The 14,397-nt window shown below is 41.1% G+C and overlaps 1 protein-coding gene across 2 annotated transcripts in view; it reads left to right on the top strand.

The window, feature by feature from the left end:
- The first annotated feature begins 10,219 nt into the window (after nucleotides 1-10,219).
- The window catches only part of hs3st1l2 (heparan sulfate (glucosamine) 3-O-sulfotransferase 1-like 2), a 25,811-nt gene continuing 21,633 nt past the window's right edge, over nucleotides 10,220-14,397 (top strand). Inside the window, exon 1 of one of the 2 annotated variants that reach the window (XM_068311899.1) lies at nucleotides 10,220-10,526. The gene's annotated coding sequence lies outside the window, so the exon portion shown is untranslated. Of the gene's footprint in view, nucleotides 10,527-12,754; nucleotides 12,784-14,397 lie in introns of those variants that run through there. The other variant, XM_068311900.1, reaches the window with a different exon arrangement.

The following is a 14,397-nucleotide window of genomic DNA, read 5'->3' as shown; positions in this document are numbered from 1 at the left end:
GAGTGTCATGGTGGACAACACATGGAGATAGTGGTAGCTCCAGCAGTGACCACATGTTCATAGAATGGCTTCATCTGTGTGTGAAGGGTGAACAGATGTTTAGTACAGATCTGTTAAACGAGCACAGGCTCTAGAATGGAGATTGGATGATGCCATTACAGATTATCTGAATATTCTATCACCTCCCTCACAATTTACTGAAAACCTCAGTAACACTTAGATTATGGAACACATTTAGCTATCTGGTTATCAACATGCATATTGGCTCCTAATAGTTCAGTATTAAAGTATGTAATTAATGCCCCAGTCATATTACAAACATAACCTTGTTGGGTAATACCAGTAGAAGTACAATTCTCCCCAATACTAAGTAAGGTCAATTCTATTCTAACAATCCCAATATTGTACGTGTCCCAACAAATCTAAACTCCGAATCCTTTCCCCTTTGAGCTTTGCTCATTTGTAATTCAGGAGAACTTTGAGTGCCGTTTGTTTTTTAAAACTGCTGCAGCAGAACAAGAGAATAACACAAGCAGAAAATTCATCTTGAATGCAAAAAGAAATTAGATTTTAAAAAGTAAAAAGGTGGCTAATGTATTGCTCACAGTCATTTCTGCTGTACATATTTTCTTATCGTACTTATATAACTTTTAAAAAAAAAAGGTAATGTTAAAGAATGGTGTTTCCGCTTCATTTGTCAGGAATCATCACAATAGTAATGGAAATAAAAACACACGTCTTATCTATAGTATAAAATGCTGTAAGGTAAAATGAGCAAAACAATCAAATTAAGAAACACAATAAAGTAAGGCTTCCTGCTGCTGTTGAAAAAGACCTGCACAATAGTAAAGAGACAAAGGAAGGTTATCATCATTACAACATTAATTTACATACAAACAACATCACGACACACTCAGCAGTCCAAATTACATCATCAAAGTGAAACCAAGAGGGCAGCACAGAAGATATGGAGCTCCATCCATAATTTAGCTGTACGTATTTTAAAATCTCCTGACCCCGAAAAGAAATAGTTTGATAATAAATGTATTTTTTAGCCAGTGAAAACAAATTAAAATGAATGTCAAAAAAACAAAGCTCTCATCTATCTATCTATCTATCTATCTATCTATCTATCTATCTATCTATCTATCTATCTATCTATCTATCTATCTATCTATCTATCTATCTATCTATCTATCTATCTATCTATCTATCTATCTATCTATCTATCTATCTATCTATCTATCTATCTATCTATCTATCTATCTATCTATCTATCTATCTATTGTGCATACAGGTTCATAGATGATATGATTTTAAATTACAAGGTAGTGGATACTCGCTAATATCTGATATGCTATGAAGTACTGGGATGTGAACAGCCTTCACTCTGAAGCTTCATTAATCTTAAGCAACTTCACACCACTGTATCAAGTGTTCACCACTGCTCACTTTTTCCACATTTTATGTTGTAGCCTTAGAGCAAAATTATATAAATTAATATTTTATTCAAAATTGTACACGAAACAGCCCATAATGACAATGTGAAAAGGGGATTTTGGTTTTTTTGTAAATGTATTAAAACAACTAAGATATCATGTGTACAAAAACATTCAAAGCCTTTACTCAATACTTTGCTGATGTGCCTGTGGCAGCAACTCTTTCTGAATATGATGCAGCTTCGCTCGTACCTTTTTGCAGCGTCTCTCAAGCTCCATCAGGTTGGATGAGCAGCGTCGGTGCGCGGCCATTTTCAGGTCTGATTTCTCCAGAGATGTCAGATCAGATTCAAGTGTGGGCCACTCAAGGACACTCAAGGACATCCACAGATGTCCTGAAGCCACCCCTTTGACATCTTGGCTTGGTGCTTATAGCCGTTGTCCTGCTTAAAGATGAACCGTTGCCCCAATCTGAAATCAAAAGTGCTCTAGAGAAAGTTTTCATTCAAGTTGTCTCTACACTATGCTGCTATTATCTTTTCCTCAATCCTGACTAGTCTCCCAGTTCTTGCCGCTGAAAAACACCCCCAGTCTGATGCTGCCACCACCACGCTTCACTGTGGGAATGATGTTGTTGGCCAACAGTGCTTGGCTTCCTCCAAACATGACGCCAAACCAAAGACTTCAATCCTTGTTTCAGCAGATCAGAGAATTTTCTTTTTCATGTTCTGAGAGTCCTTCAGGTGCCTTTTGGCAAATTCCAGGTGGGCAGCCATGATTCTTTTACATGGGAATGGCTTCTATCTGGCCTCTACCATACAAGCCTGATGAGAGGAAGGCTGCAGAGATAGTTGTCCTCAGAGGATTGCTGGAGGCCACTGCTCTCAATGGGATTTGAAAGCAGCAGAAATATTTCTGAATCCTTTCCCTAATTTCTGCCTCAAGACGATCCTCAGAGGTCTGCAGACAATTCTGTCTTCATGGTTTGAGCTCCGACTGTCGCCTGTGGGACCTCAAATTGAATTACCCTCAACCAACTGAACTGACCACAGGTGGACTCCGGTTAACTCTGTCCTTCCTAGTCCCACTTACAGTTGTGATAATTCACTTTGCTGTCAAGTTCTGACCACAGTCAGAACAGTCAAACAAGATGCGTGTGGAGTTGAGTCCCGACTACAGGTCTAATATTTACCTGTTGTAAACCGAAGTGTTGGCCAAAATAGGTGTATTCCTGTAAAAGCTCTCATTTCAGCCAATGAGAGTTGAGTAAAGCTCTATACCACTATCGACATCCTCATTATGAGTTTTGATTCATTATAATCTAATTTAAGGTCCAGGATGACTTTACTTTCTGAACAAAAACCTTTACTGTATTATCCCGGCGATGATGGTCACACAGAATCTGAAGGTTTTGGACCAAACAATGTGAAGATATCTCAAGTAAATGTTTCTAGATAGTCAGAGAACGACACACAGGCAGTTCTCCAGCCTAGCTGACAACACGACCTGATGCATCCCTCTGGCTGCTGCCCTGGAGACCCCGCTGGCTCCGCCTCCTCAGACCCGACCTCCACCGCCCCTCCTCAGCCTCCTTGTCTCTACAAACAGACAATCAGAGCTCAATGACATAAAGATCACATTCAGCTTGACTTTAGCTGGAAACTTTCCCACCAACTTTTGGGAGCTTACTGAAGGAAAAGAAAGAGGGGAGTTTTTCCAGAAAGAAAAGTACAGGGACTTTTACATTAGTCCACTGATGTGGGGAAGAAAACGGATATGTAAACTGTGTGTGTGTGTGTGTGTGTGTGTGTGTGTGTGTGTGTGTGTGTGTGTGTGTGTGTGTGTGTGTGTGTGTGTGTGTGTGTGTGTGTGTGTGTGTGTTCTTCTTTTCCTCTTCTCTCACACCAACTACCTTCATGTCTTCCCTCATTACATCCATAAACCTCCTCTTTGGTCTTCCTCTAGGCCTCCTGCCTGGTAGTTCAAAACTCAGCATCCTTCTACCAATATATTCACTATCTCTCCTCTGGACATGTCCAAACCATCTCAGTCTGGCCTCTCTGACTTTATCTCCAAAACCTCTAACATGTGCTGTCCCTCTGATGTACTCATTCCTGATCCTATCCTTCCTGGTCACTCCCAGAGAGAACCTCAGCATCTTCATCTCTGCTACCTCCAGCTCTGTCTCCTGTCTTTTCCTCAGTGACACTGTCTCTAGACCAGTGGTTCTTAACCTTGGTTCGATCGAACCCTAGGGGTTTGGTGAGTCGGTATAAGGGGTTCGGTGGAGACGAGGGTCAAAACAAAACACCTGACACATCGTGTCGTTCACGAATCACTGTGTACATTTGACACATCTTGTCAATTCGTGATGACACACCCCCATCTTAGCCATCACTGGCTGCAGGTGATCACGTTACATTGATTAGCCTACCTGTGCTACATGGGATTTTGGGCACTCAGTATTTGATTTATGCCTGTCATGATGGTACGTCATCTGATTGCTTTCTTAATATTTTAATTAATAGTAACTATTTTGAGCAAAAAAAGGTCGGACGAATGTGTGCAACATGAATTTACATGTACTGTATAACGGAACGTGATGGGAGTCAGCGTTCTGCATGATTTGCAATGTCAAATTGAGCAACTCTAGTCTCGCACTGGCAAAAATGAAGGAACACTTCCTTAATCTGTGTGGAAAACAACAGAAACAGACTTCGCTGTGAAAATGACATCAGAGTAGCACTTGCCAAGGTGAAGCCACGCATGTCTGAACTGGTCTCTCAATAACAACAGCAGAAGTCACACTGATTTGCAGGTAGGTCATTTCATGTCAGTTCATGCACTGTCTTGGTTTTGTTCTTTGAAAAAGTTGATATCAATGCACAATTCAATAAATACACCAGTAAAACATATACTGATGTCTTAAATTTGAAAAAAAAAAATTTTTTTACTAAAGAAGGGTTCGGTGAGTGAGCAAATGAAACCGGCAGGGTTCAGTACCTCCAACAAGGTTAAGAACCACTGTCTCTAGACCAAAGAACATCGCTGGTCTCATCACAGTTTTGTACATCTTTCCTTTCATTTTAGCTGAAACTCTTCTATCACACATCACACCTGACACTTTCCTCCACCCGTTCCATCCTGCCTGTACACGCTTCTTCACCTCTTTTCCACACTCTCCATTGCTCTGGACTGTTGACCCTAAGTACTTAAAATCCTCCACCTTCTCGATCTCTTCTCCCTGTAACCTCACTCTTCCACTTGGGTCCCTCTCATTCACACACATGTACTCTGTCTTACTGCGGCTAACCTTCATTCCTCTCCTTTCCAGGACAAACCTCCAACTCTCTAGCTTCTCCTCCACCTGTCCCCTGCTCTCACTGCAGATTACAATGTCATCTGCAAACATCATAGTCCATGGAGATTCCTGTCTAACCTCGTCTGTCAGCCTGTCCATCACGATAGCGAACAAGAAGGGGCTCAGAGCTGATCCCTGATGCAGTCCCACCTCCACCTTGAACTCCTCTGTCACACCTACAGCACAGTTTTTGGCCACTTGAAGTCACTGTGGTGAAGTCAGTCGTCTCTACGAAAGTCTGAAGAAGATTTCAGCTTGATAAACCCGACCAGGTGCAGCAATTTGTTTGAGCAGCTTGGACATATTAGGACAAAACAGAAACATCTACAATAAATAATATTAATAGTCTGATCAAATCAATAAAAATCAATAAAAGAACATCTGGATAAACATATTTTGAAAGTTAAAAAATAAAAAACAACCATCTACAGACCATTTAAAATGAATTGCAGAGGCTATAAAAATTTTGGGATAAAATGCCCTGGCAGCTACTGGAATATGTCTAGGAGCTAAAAACCAGGTAGTTTTATTGAGGATTCATTGGTTACAAAATTTTATAAAGTCCTTCTGTCTCTCTGCTGTGATGTAAGAACAGATTCTAACAACACTACTCCGATTGGTTTTGGCTTTCTGCATGAGGTTGTGAAGCCAGCAAATGAAAGAGAAACACTTGAAGTTTGCAATAAAGATTGATCCTCAGCTAAATGCTCCATATACTCGCTGCTAACTTTGTCGTTTGTTTTAGTTTTCAGGGCCTTTTTCCTGAAGCCATCTGCCGATTCTGGCTGAAAATAAGGCTCTAAAAGCAGCGACATGGAACCAAAGCAGTTACGTTGTGGGCTAGAAAACCAAAACATTGAGCTGAACGAGGCTATAAGTTCCTAGAACAGAGGAAGCTGCAGCATAAGGTCGTAATTCTATGTGCATTAATAACTATATGAGCAAATCACTTTGCATGTGCACACAGTCAATATAAATCTTTAACATTAATAGGTTAATGGGCTTTTTTTTAGCTAAGTAGTGGGTTTAAAATACACATTATTACACATTAGATGAATTGAACAAATTAATTGACTCTGGGCCAGAATGACTGTGGGCTCTCATTGGAGTCCCAGAGGTGGAAGCAGAACACTTCTGCGTGATGAATCAGTCAATGACCTATCCATCATAAAGCATCCAAACAGGTATTTAAAAAGATTATTTGGTTGTCCCCCACCTCTTCTCCTCTCCAGGTCTCCTCTTAGTCTGCCAGGTGATGTATTGGACAGGGGAGACCTGAAGTTGCCATGCATGGTTTTGTTGTCTTGGGGGCTGCTTCCCATCCTGCATTATTAATATCTGACGCTCACAGTTGACCTGGCACTCACACACACTTACCATGAATGGAGGAGCAAGTGTTTATTTGTATTTGAAGCAAAGAGAATTAAGCATGGGACTGGATACGCCAAGTCCAGTTCATGGCATTAAATGTCTTCGTTTGGTGGCAAATGGCTTAGAAATAGCGTCATCTTTATAAAAGAGAAGGTGTGTGCGGTGGTATCTGCTATTGGCCGTTAGTTCTGTATGACAAGGTTTGAAATTTGTTCTTGATAATCTGCCTTTGTTCAGCTACAATTGGCGGTTCATTACTTCCTTAAATGAGGCCCGGTTTTATCCAAATACTCAGCCACTGGAGGATCCAGAATGTAATATAGATAATTTGTCCTGAGAAGAAAACAACGGAGCCGAGCAGGGTTGAGCAATCTGTCACAAAGCCCTGTGAGAAAACTTCAGTGACAACCATATAATGAGCCACTGAGAGGATCTCCCACCATTTTATTGTGTCTTTATCTCCTCTCTATAAACTGGTTGTGTGAAAAGACGGGAAAAAAATAAGGGGCTGCAGGTTCGCAGCAAATTACCCATGCTTATTTATTCAGAGATGTCGCCTCATAAAGCACAAACCCCCCGGGTTTTCTCCCAGGCCCAAGTGAGCTAAAAAATCGTTTGGCTGTTTTGAGGGCGAGAATGAAAATGTGGAGAGAAGAGAAAAAGGAAAGGTGGTGTTTTCCTAGAAGTAGTAAGAAGAAGAGGAGGGTTGGAGCGTCAGATAAGAGGAGTGAGATTACAGCCGGGGTCAGAGAGGAAGGAGAGAGATACGGGAAGGAGACCTGAACACAAAGGGAAGACGACCAAAAGGAGAGGAAATGTTTTATTTTTTTTTGTTGGAGAAAGTGATCAGATCAGCAGATCAGAGGGATAGTTAACTCCAGCCTTGGAGGGAGGGAAATGAGATGAGAAAGATTGGGGGGTGAGCTGGTTGAACGTCTCCCAGAGGTCTGAGCGAGAGGAAGATGGCTCGACAAGTACACCCCCCACAGAAAAACACAGCAGGGGGTCAGCTTTTTTGTTTTGGAGGGAGAAAGAAGAAGAAAACCTCCTCGCCACCCTCCACAGTAAAATTATGACAACGGAGGCTCCGTCATTCAGCTGGAGGAGAGGCTTTGTTCACAGAGATGGGGGTCTTCTAATTTGGTCGCTCATCTCCCACCCCCACAATCACACACATTCAGACACACAAACACACAACCTCTACACATAATCTCTAATATTAGGGTTATTATATGTTTCGTACTCTTGAAGATTTTAACTTGAATGTCGACCCATCTGGATGATTTTATATTTTCTTTTTATCCAATTTGCATTCAAAAAAAACTGCTGATTGTTTGGAAATAGCTTTCTATTTTGCACAAGGAGAATTTAAAGCATTGACTGAAATTAACTCGAATATTAATCATTCAAAATAAAAGCACCAAATCCATGTGCAGCTGTGAGGAATCTGTGAATGTTTTTTAATGCTTGAAGTGTACATGAATGTTTTTCCATCAGGTCTTTTATGTGGTTTTATCAGCTTTGTGCTTTTAATTACACTTCTTCTGGTTGTTTGGCAGAAGCCTGGAGAGTTGGTCCTTCCTGCAGTTTATCCCTTTGAATCTGTTGACGGTATGGACTAAAGGCATCTCACTCCCTTTGCACCAATATTCTGGAAATTGAGCTTATATAAGAAGAAAAAATTGTCGATGCCAATTCAATCAGTAGGCAAAACCAAAAATATTGTATTTGTACAACCCAGATTTTATTGGATTTAATAACTTTGAGGATATTCCCTTGTTTTTAGCATCAGACTTCCAAAAGAAACCCTTGGCAGCAGATGGAAACCCAGCAATAAGTTGACTCTTTTAACCAGAGTTGCTTCACCTCCTGATATACAGAAGTACAGAAGTAATGCAAAGCAGTGACCTACAGTGTTTTATCTGTGTGAAGTCTTCCTTCATTACCATAGACACACGGTAGTTTATTTTTACTAAATCCCACAAACACAGTCCTGTTGCATGCAGAGAGGATTAATCCACCACTGAAAATAGTCCTGTCAAAATGCATTACTTTCCTGTTCAATAAAATGCCTAGTGGAGAGCTGTTTTAGGAAATTATTTAACCTTTACAGAAATAAATAACTTTTCTGAACCAGTTTTAAAGATGTATGTCTTTGGCAGCTGCTAGTGAGATAGAGGCTACAGTCAGTGTGCGGAAACATGGAACATGGAATGTATTTACAGTAGGATGATATGTGTTGGAGGGCGGCAGGGTGGCACAGTCGCCTCAAAGCAAGGGGGTTCTGGTTTTGATTCCTGTCTGTGTGAAGTTTGAATGTTATGCCCGTGTCTGTGTGGGTTCTTTAAGGGTTCTGTGTCTCTGTCCCGCCTCCAAAAACATGCAGTGAATTGGTAACACCAAAGTTGTCCATAGATGTGACTGTGTTTGTGTTTTGTATAGCCCCAAGATGAACTGATTTGGGGTGTATCTCACCTCTCGCCCTGCTCTAGCAGACCCTCGACCCACAAGGTGGGTAGGAGATTGTGATCGTCTCATTTACCAACAGATGGATGGATGGGTGGATGGATGGGTGGATGGATGGATGGATGGATGTGTGCTGGCCTTGTTTTAGTCGTGGACAAGAGGTAAATAGAATGATTTTCAGCTTTCAGAGTGCTTGGGTTTGTTCACATCCATATTTGGTGAACAGTAGGATTTGTGGGGGGGTTTTCAGAGCCAAAATAAATGAGTCGAAATATTTCAGCAGTGTTGTCTCTATATGAACACCCCCACAGCTCCGCCCACTGAGGAGTGGTTCAATGGGGATCTAGAGCAGATTAGCAGGCTGAAGTTAAATTCTGTAATCGCACTGATGGTCGACTAAAAACTAAGGAGGGGTCTCCTCAAGGTTAAACTGATTGCTGCCTCTATTTGTTATCAGCCTGTGTTCACTCAGGAGATCAGCTGGTTCTCTCCACCATTTCAGTGCAAGTTTACCAAACACCTTTTTTTTTCTTTAATAGAATCCTTAATAATCTTTTTTTTAAAGAACAAAGACGTTCCAGACAAACAAGCTCAATAATTTGTTTTCCAGATGTAGACCCTTATATCTCAGAAACACATAAAGGAGGATGTTTTATTGGAAGCAGGTTGATAAATTTTAGTCATTTTACCTTCTTCAGGATATTAAGGTTTGTACAACAGAAACTATAAGAGACTTGATATGATGTAGATTTTTGTGGTATTAAACTGAAGTGTTTATAAAAGATTAGATAACAAGATTAGGCATATTTCAAAAATGTCTTCTTTACTTTGTGCACACTGTTCACATCTTGACATTTTCCACAAACTTCAGCAAAGTACAAACTCTGCAATCATCGATAAACAATTTGTCCCTGAAATGATTTTAAGAGTGAAAGGATTCCATTCTCTCGCCACCTACTACTTTGCTATTATATTAATCTCATTTATAGATTGAAAAGCAAGAAAAAGCATAGAAAGTGTGAAAACATTGCCAATTTCTACTGATTTTAAATCAAATTAAAAGCAACAGCTCATAGAAAGAAGTCAAACAGAGATATTTGGGTTATTTTGTTGCCTTTGTGCAGTTTTGTGGCAGCTCTGTGTAACTTATTCATGATTCAGGGGACTCGCAACAACAAACTGAAGGGGGAATATGAAGACGAAAGACAACAAAGAAGAAGGTTAAAAACAAGAATCGAGAAGGAGGACCGGCTCCATGGGAGCCTCATTGGGGGCAGAGGAGGAGTAGGAGGAGTGGAAATGTTTTGCTCTATGATTCCTTCAAGGTGATCAGGTGAGAGAGAAAAAACCTGATGTGAGAAAAATTAAAAAGACAAGAAGGGGAAAGAGGAAAGAGAGAAGGGGGAGAGGGAAAGGGGTGTTTCCCTGAGGCAGAGATGTGTGTGTCTGTCAACTATCTCTCTCTCTCTCTCTCTCTCACACACACACACACACACACACACACACACACACACACACACACACACACACACACACACACACACACACACACACACACACCTCCCCTCTCTCCCAATCACAGTTGCAACAACACGCTTGAGGTCGCAGCACAAGGCACAGGCGCTCTCTCACCAGCTTGCTCACAATTACACACTTACCACACTACATACACACATACATAGAGACACACACCCACACACACACACACACACACACACTCAGACAGCAGACGCACGCCTCCTCAGTGACGCCCCGGGGAGCCGGAGCAGAGCTGACCAGGGGAGGGAAGGTAGGAGAGCAAAGCCGGCAAACAGATGAGAAGTGGAGGAGAAGGAGCAGAACAAGAAGAGAGGAGCAGATTCTGACAGGACGGAGAACACATCAGCGTGGTGAGACATCCCCTCACTCCTCTTTATGATCACTATCAGAAAGCATCTGTCTCTCAGCAGTATTGAATTCTAATGCAATATGTAGTGATAAATGTTTCTTCATGCTGCATCTGTCCTCATCAGTGACTGGATCTACTCTCTCTGGAACTTTTGGACCTTTGGTAATAAGTTGATAAGGTCCCATATTCTAAGGTAGTGTGTGTATTCCTTATCCTTTAAAGGAGTGGAGACACAGGGCAGCAGCTGCATGTGTTCGCTTTAAAGTCACAAATGTGGGCACGTGGGGAAAAAAAACCGGGGTGATGCTCATTCATGTGTGTCGAGGGCTTTTTGAGTGTGCAGTCAGACGTGCTGGATGTTTACGAAAGCAGAGGGAGTAATGAGGGAAGTGAAGGCAGAAGGAAAATGTTTGAAGAGCAAGTCCTGAAATGTAATAGAAGAGCTGATGAGTATGTCATGAACTACTTTGGAGTTGGAGCACCATGAAGCACCACCCTTTAAAAGTTTGGCTTGTTTGGATGTGAAATTATTCTGCTTCATTTTGTACAAAACTCTTGTAATTTGTTCTTTTGCTTCATAGCTAGATAAAAAAAATTAAGAAGCAGATTCATGACTTTTTATGCCCCACTAGAGGGGGTGTACTGTATGGGGTTACCCCAGTCTATCCATGCAGAGGGCGGTTCACAGACAAAAACAAAAACAAAAACCAGGGTTAATGTCAGATGTGAATCTCAGGTTTTTAATCTTATAGATTTTCCTTCTTTTATTAGAAAATAAGACTTTTTCAGCATTTTATCAAGTACGCAAAAACCACTTGATGCATTTTCATGATACTGGGTGGGAAGAGTGCACCAAAAAAAATAAATAAATCATTGAATGCTGGGGAGGATTGAAGTAAAATTTGGTAAATATGACTGTTGGTAGAGGTATGCATTTCATAATGCCTGTTTAGTTTACATTACATGGGAGGATTTAGCTGGTTCTGCATCAACCATATGCTACAGCTCTGCTATTTGCTTTTTAGAAATATCCACATTTCTTTTTTTTTTCAAAAAGCTGACTGTAGTGAGGTTGAGTTTTGAAGAACGTCTGTAAACTGTGTGTTCTGTCTTGCAGATTTGTCAAATATGCCTTTAAATTGTAGTAAAATTCTTGAGGCTGCCATTGATTAAGGAGCAAAATTGGAAGTCAGCTGATGGTGAATAAAATTACCAGCGACACAGAGAGTTGTTGTTTTTGATTTGATGTCTGGCGTTACGCAGAACATTTCGTGTCCATGTCCGCCGCAATATTTAACTGAACTGTTATGGCTAAAACAAAGCTGTAATTCCCTGCCAGTACCACTTACCATGACACCCCCACATGACTAATTGGTTAAGAGAGCCTGCACCATGACAAAAAAAAGTCTGCTCTGGAGGCCTTCAAACAAACTGTAAAAAAAAAAAAAAAAAAAAAAAAAGACAAAACACCCGGAGCAGATCCAGGTCAACGAGACGAGACGCGTATTTGACCTTCTCTGTGTTTACAGAGAGCTGATGCGAGGCCAGAGGGAGAGAGACAGTAGAGACAGAGCACAGAGATGAATGGAACCATTGTCTGATCTGTTTGTGTCTGTTTGTGTGGCTGTACTGACGGAGAGGGTCATCTTTTGTGTGTCGTCAAGTGAAGGGTTAATATTTCACCAAAAAGCGGAACAACAGATGTGAATAACATCACAGGTTTGCAGGCAAGTGTGTGTTTAATGTGTCTGATTCTAGTAATGAGAGCAGCTCAGACGCGCAGAAAATCAAACTCCAGTCTGAAACCAGTTGCAACAACAAAAGATTCAGATCTTGTAGATTTTTTTGGAAACTGGATTTCAGAGTCTGATGTCTGATATGTGTACAGCACTACCCTCAACCTGCTCTTGATAAGTAACGTGTTAAAACGGGACAATTACTGACTTAACAATAAATTTATTAGACAAATGTGAGGGGATCTTAAATTTCATGTACCAAAATGTGCCTTGAAGTCTGAGATTGACCATCATGAGTTTTTAGAACTTTGCTTCCCAACCATCCCAATGATCTCTCGAGATGCAACGCATAAAAGCAGCTTTTCATTCATCTTGACTTAGTTTGCATATAAACCAGGCAGCTGACACTTTTAAAATCACTGTTCTAAGACTAAAAAACTGAAAGTTCCTTTTTGCTTTCTGTGAAACAGCGCAACTGAAACGCACAGCGGCATCATTGTCAGGTGCAGAAACAGGAATAAAGTAAGTGACAAATAAAAGATGTAAAACTGATTTATGGCATTTCAGAAGAGGTAAAGTGCTTCACAAAGACAAAACAAAAGAGGATCCCAAACTGCCAAAGCTATTAAAGCCACAGACGCTGAACAAGTGAATCAATTACAGAGTGATTAGCACATAAAACACTGTCTATAAAATGCGGACAAGCAAAGCAGCAGAGATAAACATTTCACACCTTTTATGGTTTTGTGGGGTCTTTTTTTTTTTTTTTTTTGCTCCAGTTTCCTGTTTACTTCTAGATGGAATTTGTTCAATTTCCCCTAAAAATGATTAATATTATAGACTTATGAACTTTACAGCTATAAATCTTATTTGGACAAAATCCCAATAGTGCAGGAAGCTGCCCTGTTGGCCCATGCAGACATTTAGAACAGTAGGTTCAACAGAACTGTACTGAGATAGCGTTTCTACACAAAGAGAAACGGGCGGAATGAGAAGATGTGGGAGGGCAGCGCAGGAGATGGAAACAGTGGCAGGACAAAATTAGAGACAAATTGAGCAAAATTCAGTGTAAATATAGGGAGACAGTGTGAGGAACAGCAATTTGGATCAAATTTCAAACAGATTTTTTCCAGAAAATTAGGAACATGAGAACATTTGAGAGCAAGAGGAGAGCCGACAAGGGGCACTGAAAAAGACATCGTGTAAAATCTAGGGATTGAGGTTTGACATCTGTGTGTGTGTGTGTGTGTGTGTGTGTGTGTGTGTGTGTGTGTGTGTGTGTGTGTGTGTGTGTGTGTGTGTGTGTGTGTGTGTGTGTGTGTGTGTGTGTGTGTGTGTGTGTGTGTGTGCACATTTGTAAAGGGGGTCTTTGCCACCTTGATAACAGAGTACATTATGGTTGTTTGGGCACATTAAAGGGCATTAGCTGGAGGAGCAATCCTGAATAATGCATGGCCTTTATTTATGAGCACCCACCCTCTGAAATGCACTGAACCACACACACACACACACACACACACACACACACACACACACACACACACACACACACACACACACACACACACATACACACACACACACACACACACACACACACACACACACACACACACACACACACACACACACACACACACTTTTTTGCTCATCTATCACACAAAATCACAAAATTGCCCAAACTGGTTAGAAGTATACAATTATATTTCTGTAAGAAAACGTGTGTGTGTGTGTGTGTGTGTGTGTGTGTGTGTGTGTGTGTGTGTGTGTGTGTGTGTGTGTGTGTGTGTGTGTGTGTGTGTGTGTGTGTGTGTGTTTGGGCAGCGGGGTGTGTCACTGACAATATTTCTGAGATTACATGCTGACATGTAAACTGTTCTGCTGAGCGGGACTCAGGTTTAACAAAGCAGCTAATGAAGGAGTCAATAAAGATCTCTCTTTCTCTCTCTGACACACACACACACACATACACACACACACACACACACATACACACACACACACACACACACACACACACACACACACACACACACACACACACACACACACACACACACACACACACACAAAGCTACATTCAGTTGAACAGTCAAATCCTGCTGTTCAGAAGATCAGAAGATATTTTACTTTCAT

The sequence above is a fragment of the Antennarius striatus genome, chromosome 3 (genome assembly GCF_040054535.1).
Source record: "Antennarius striatus isolate MH-2024 chromosome 3, ASM4005453v1, whole genome shotgun sequence".
Classification (NCBI taxonomy): domain Eukaryota; kingdom Metazoa; phylum Chordata; class Actinopteri; order Lophiiformes; family Antennariidae; genus Antennarius; species Antennarius striatus.
This window is presented reverse-complemented; position numbering and strand designations above follow the sequence as displayed.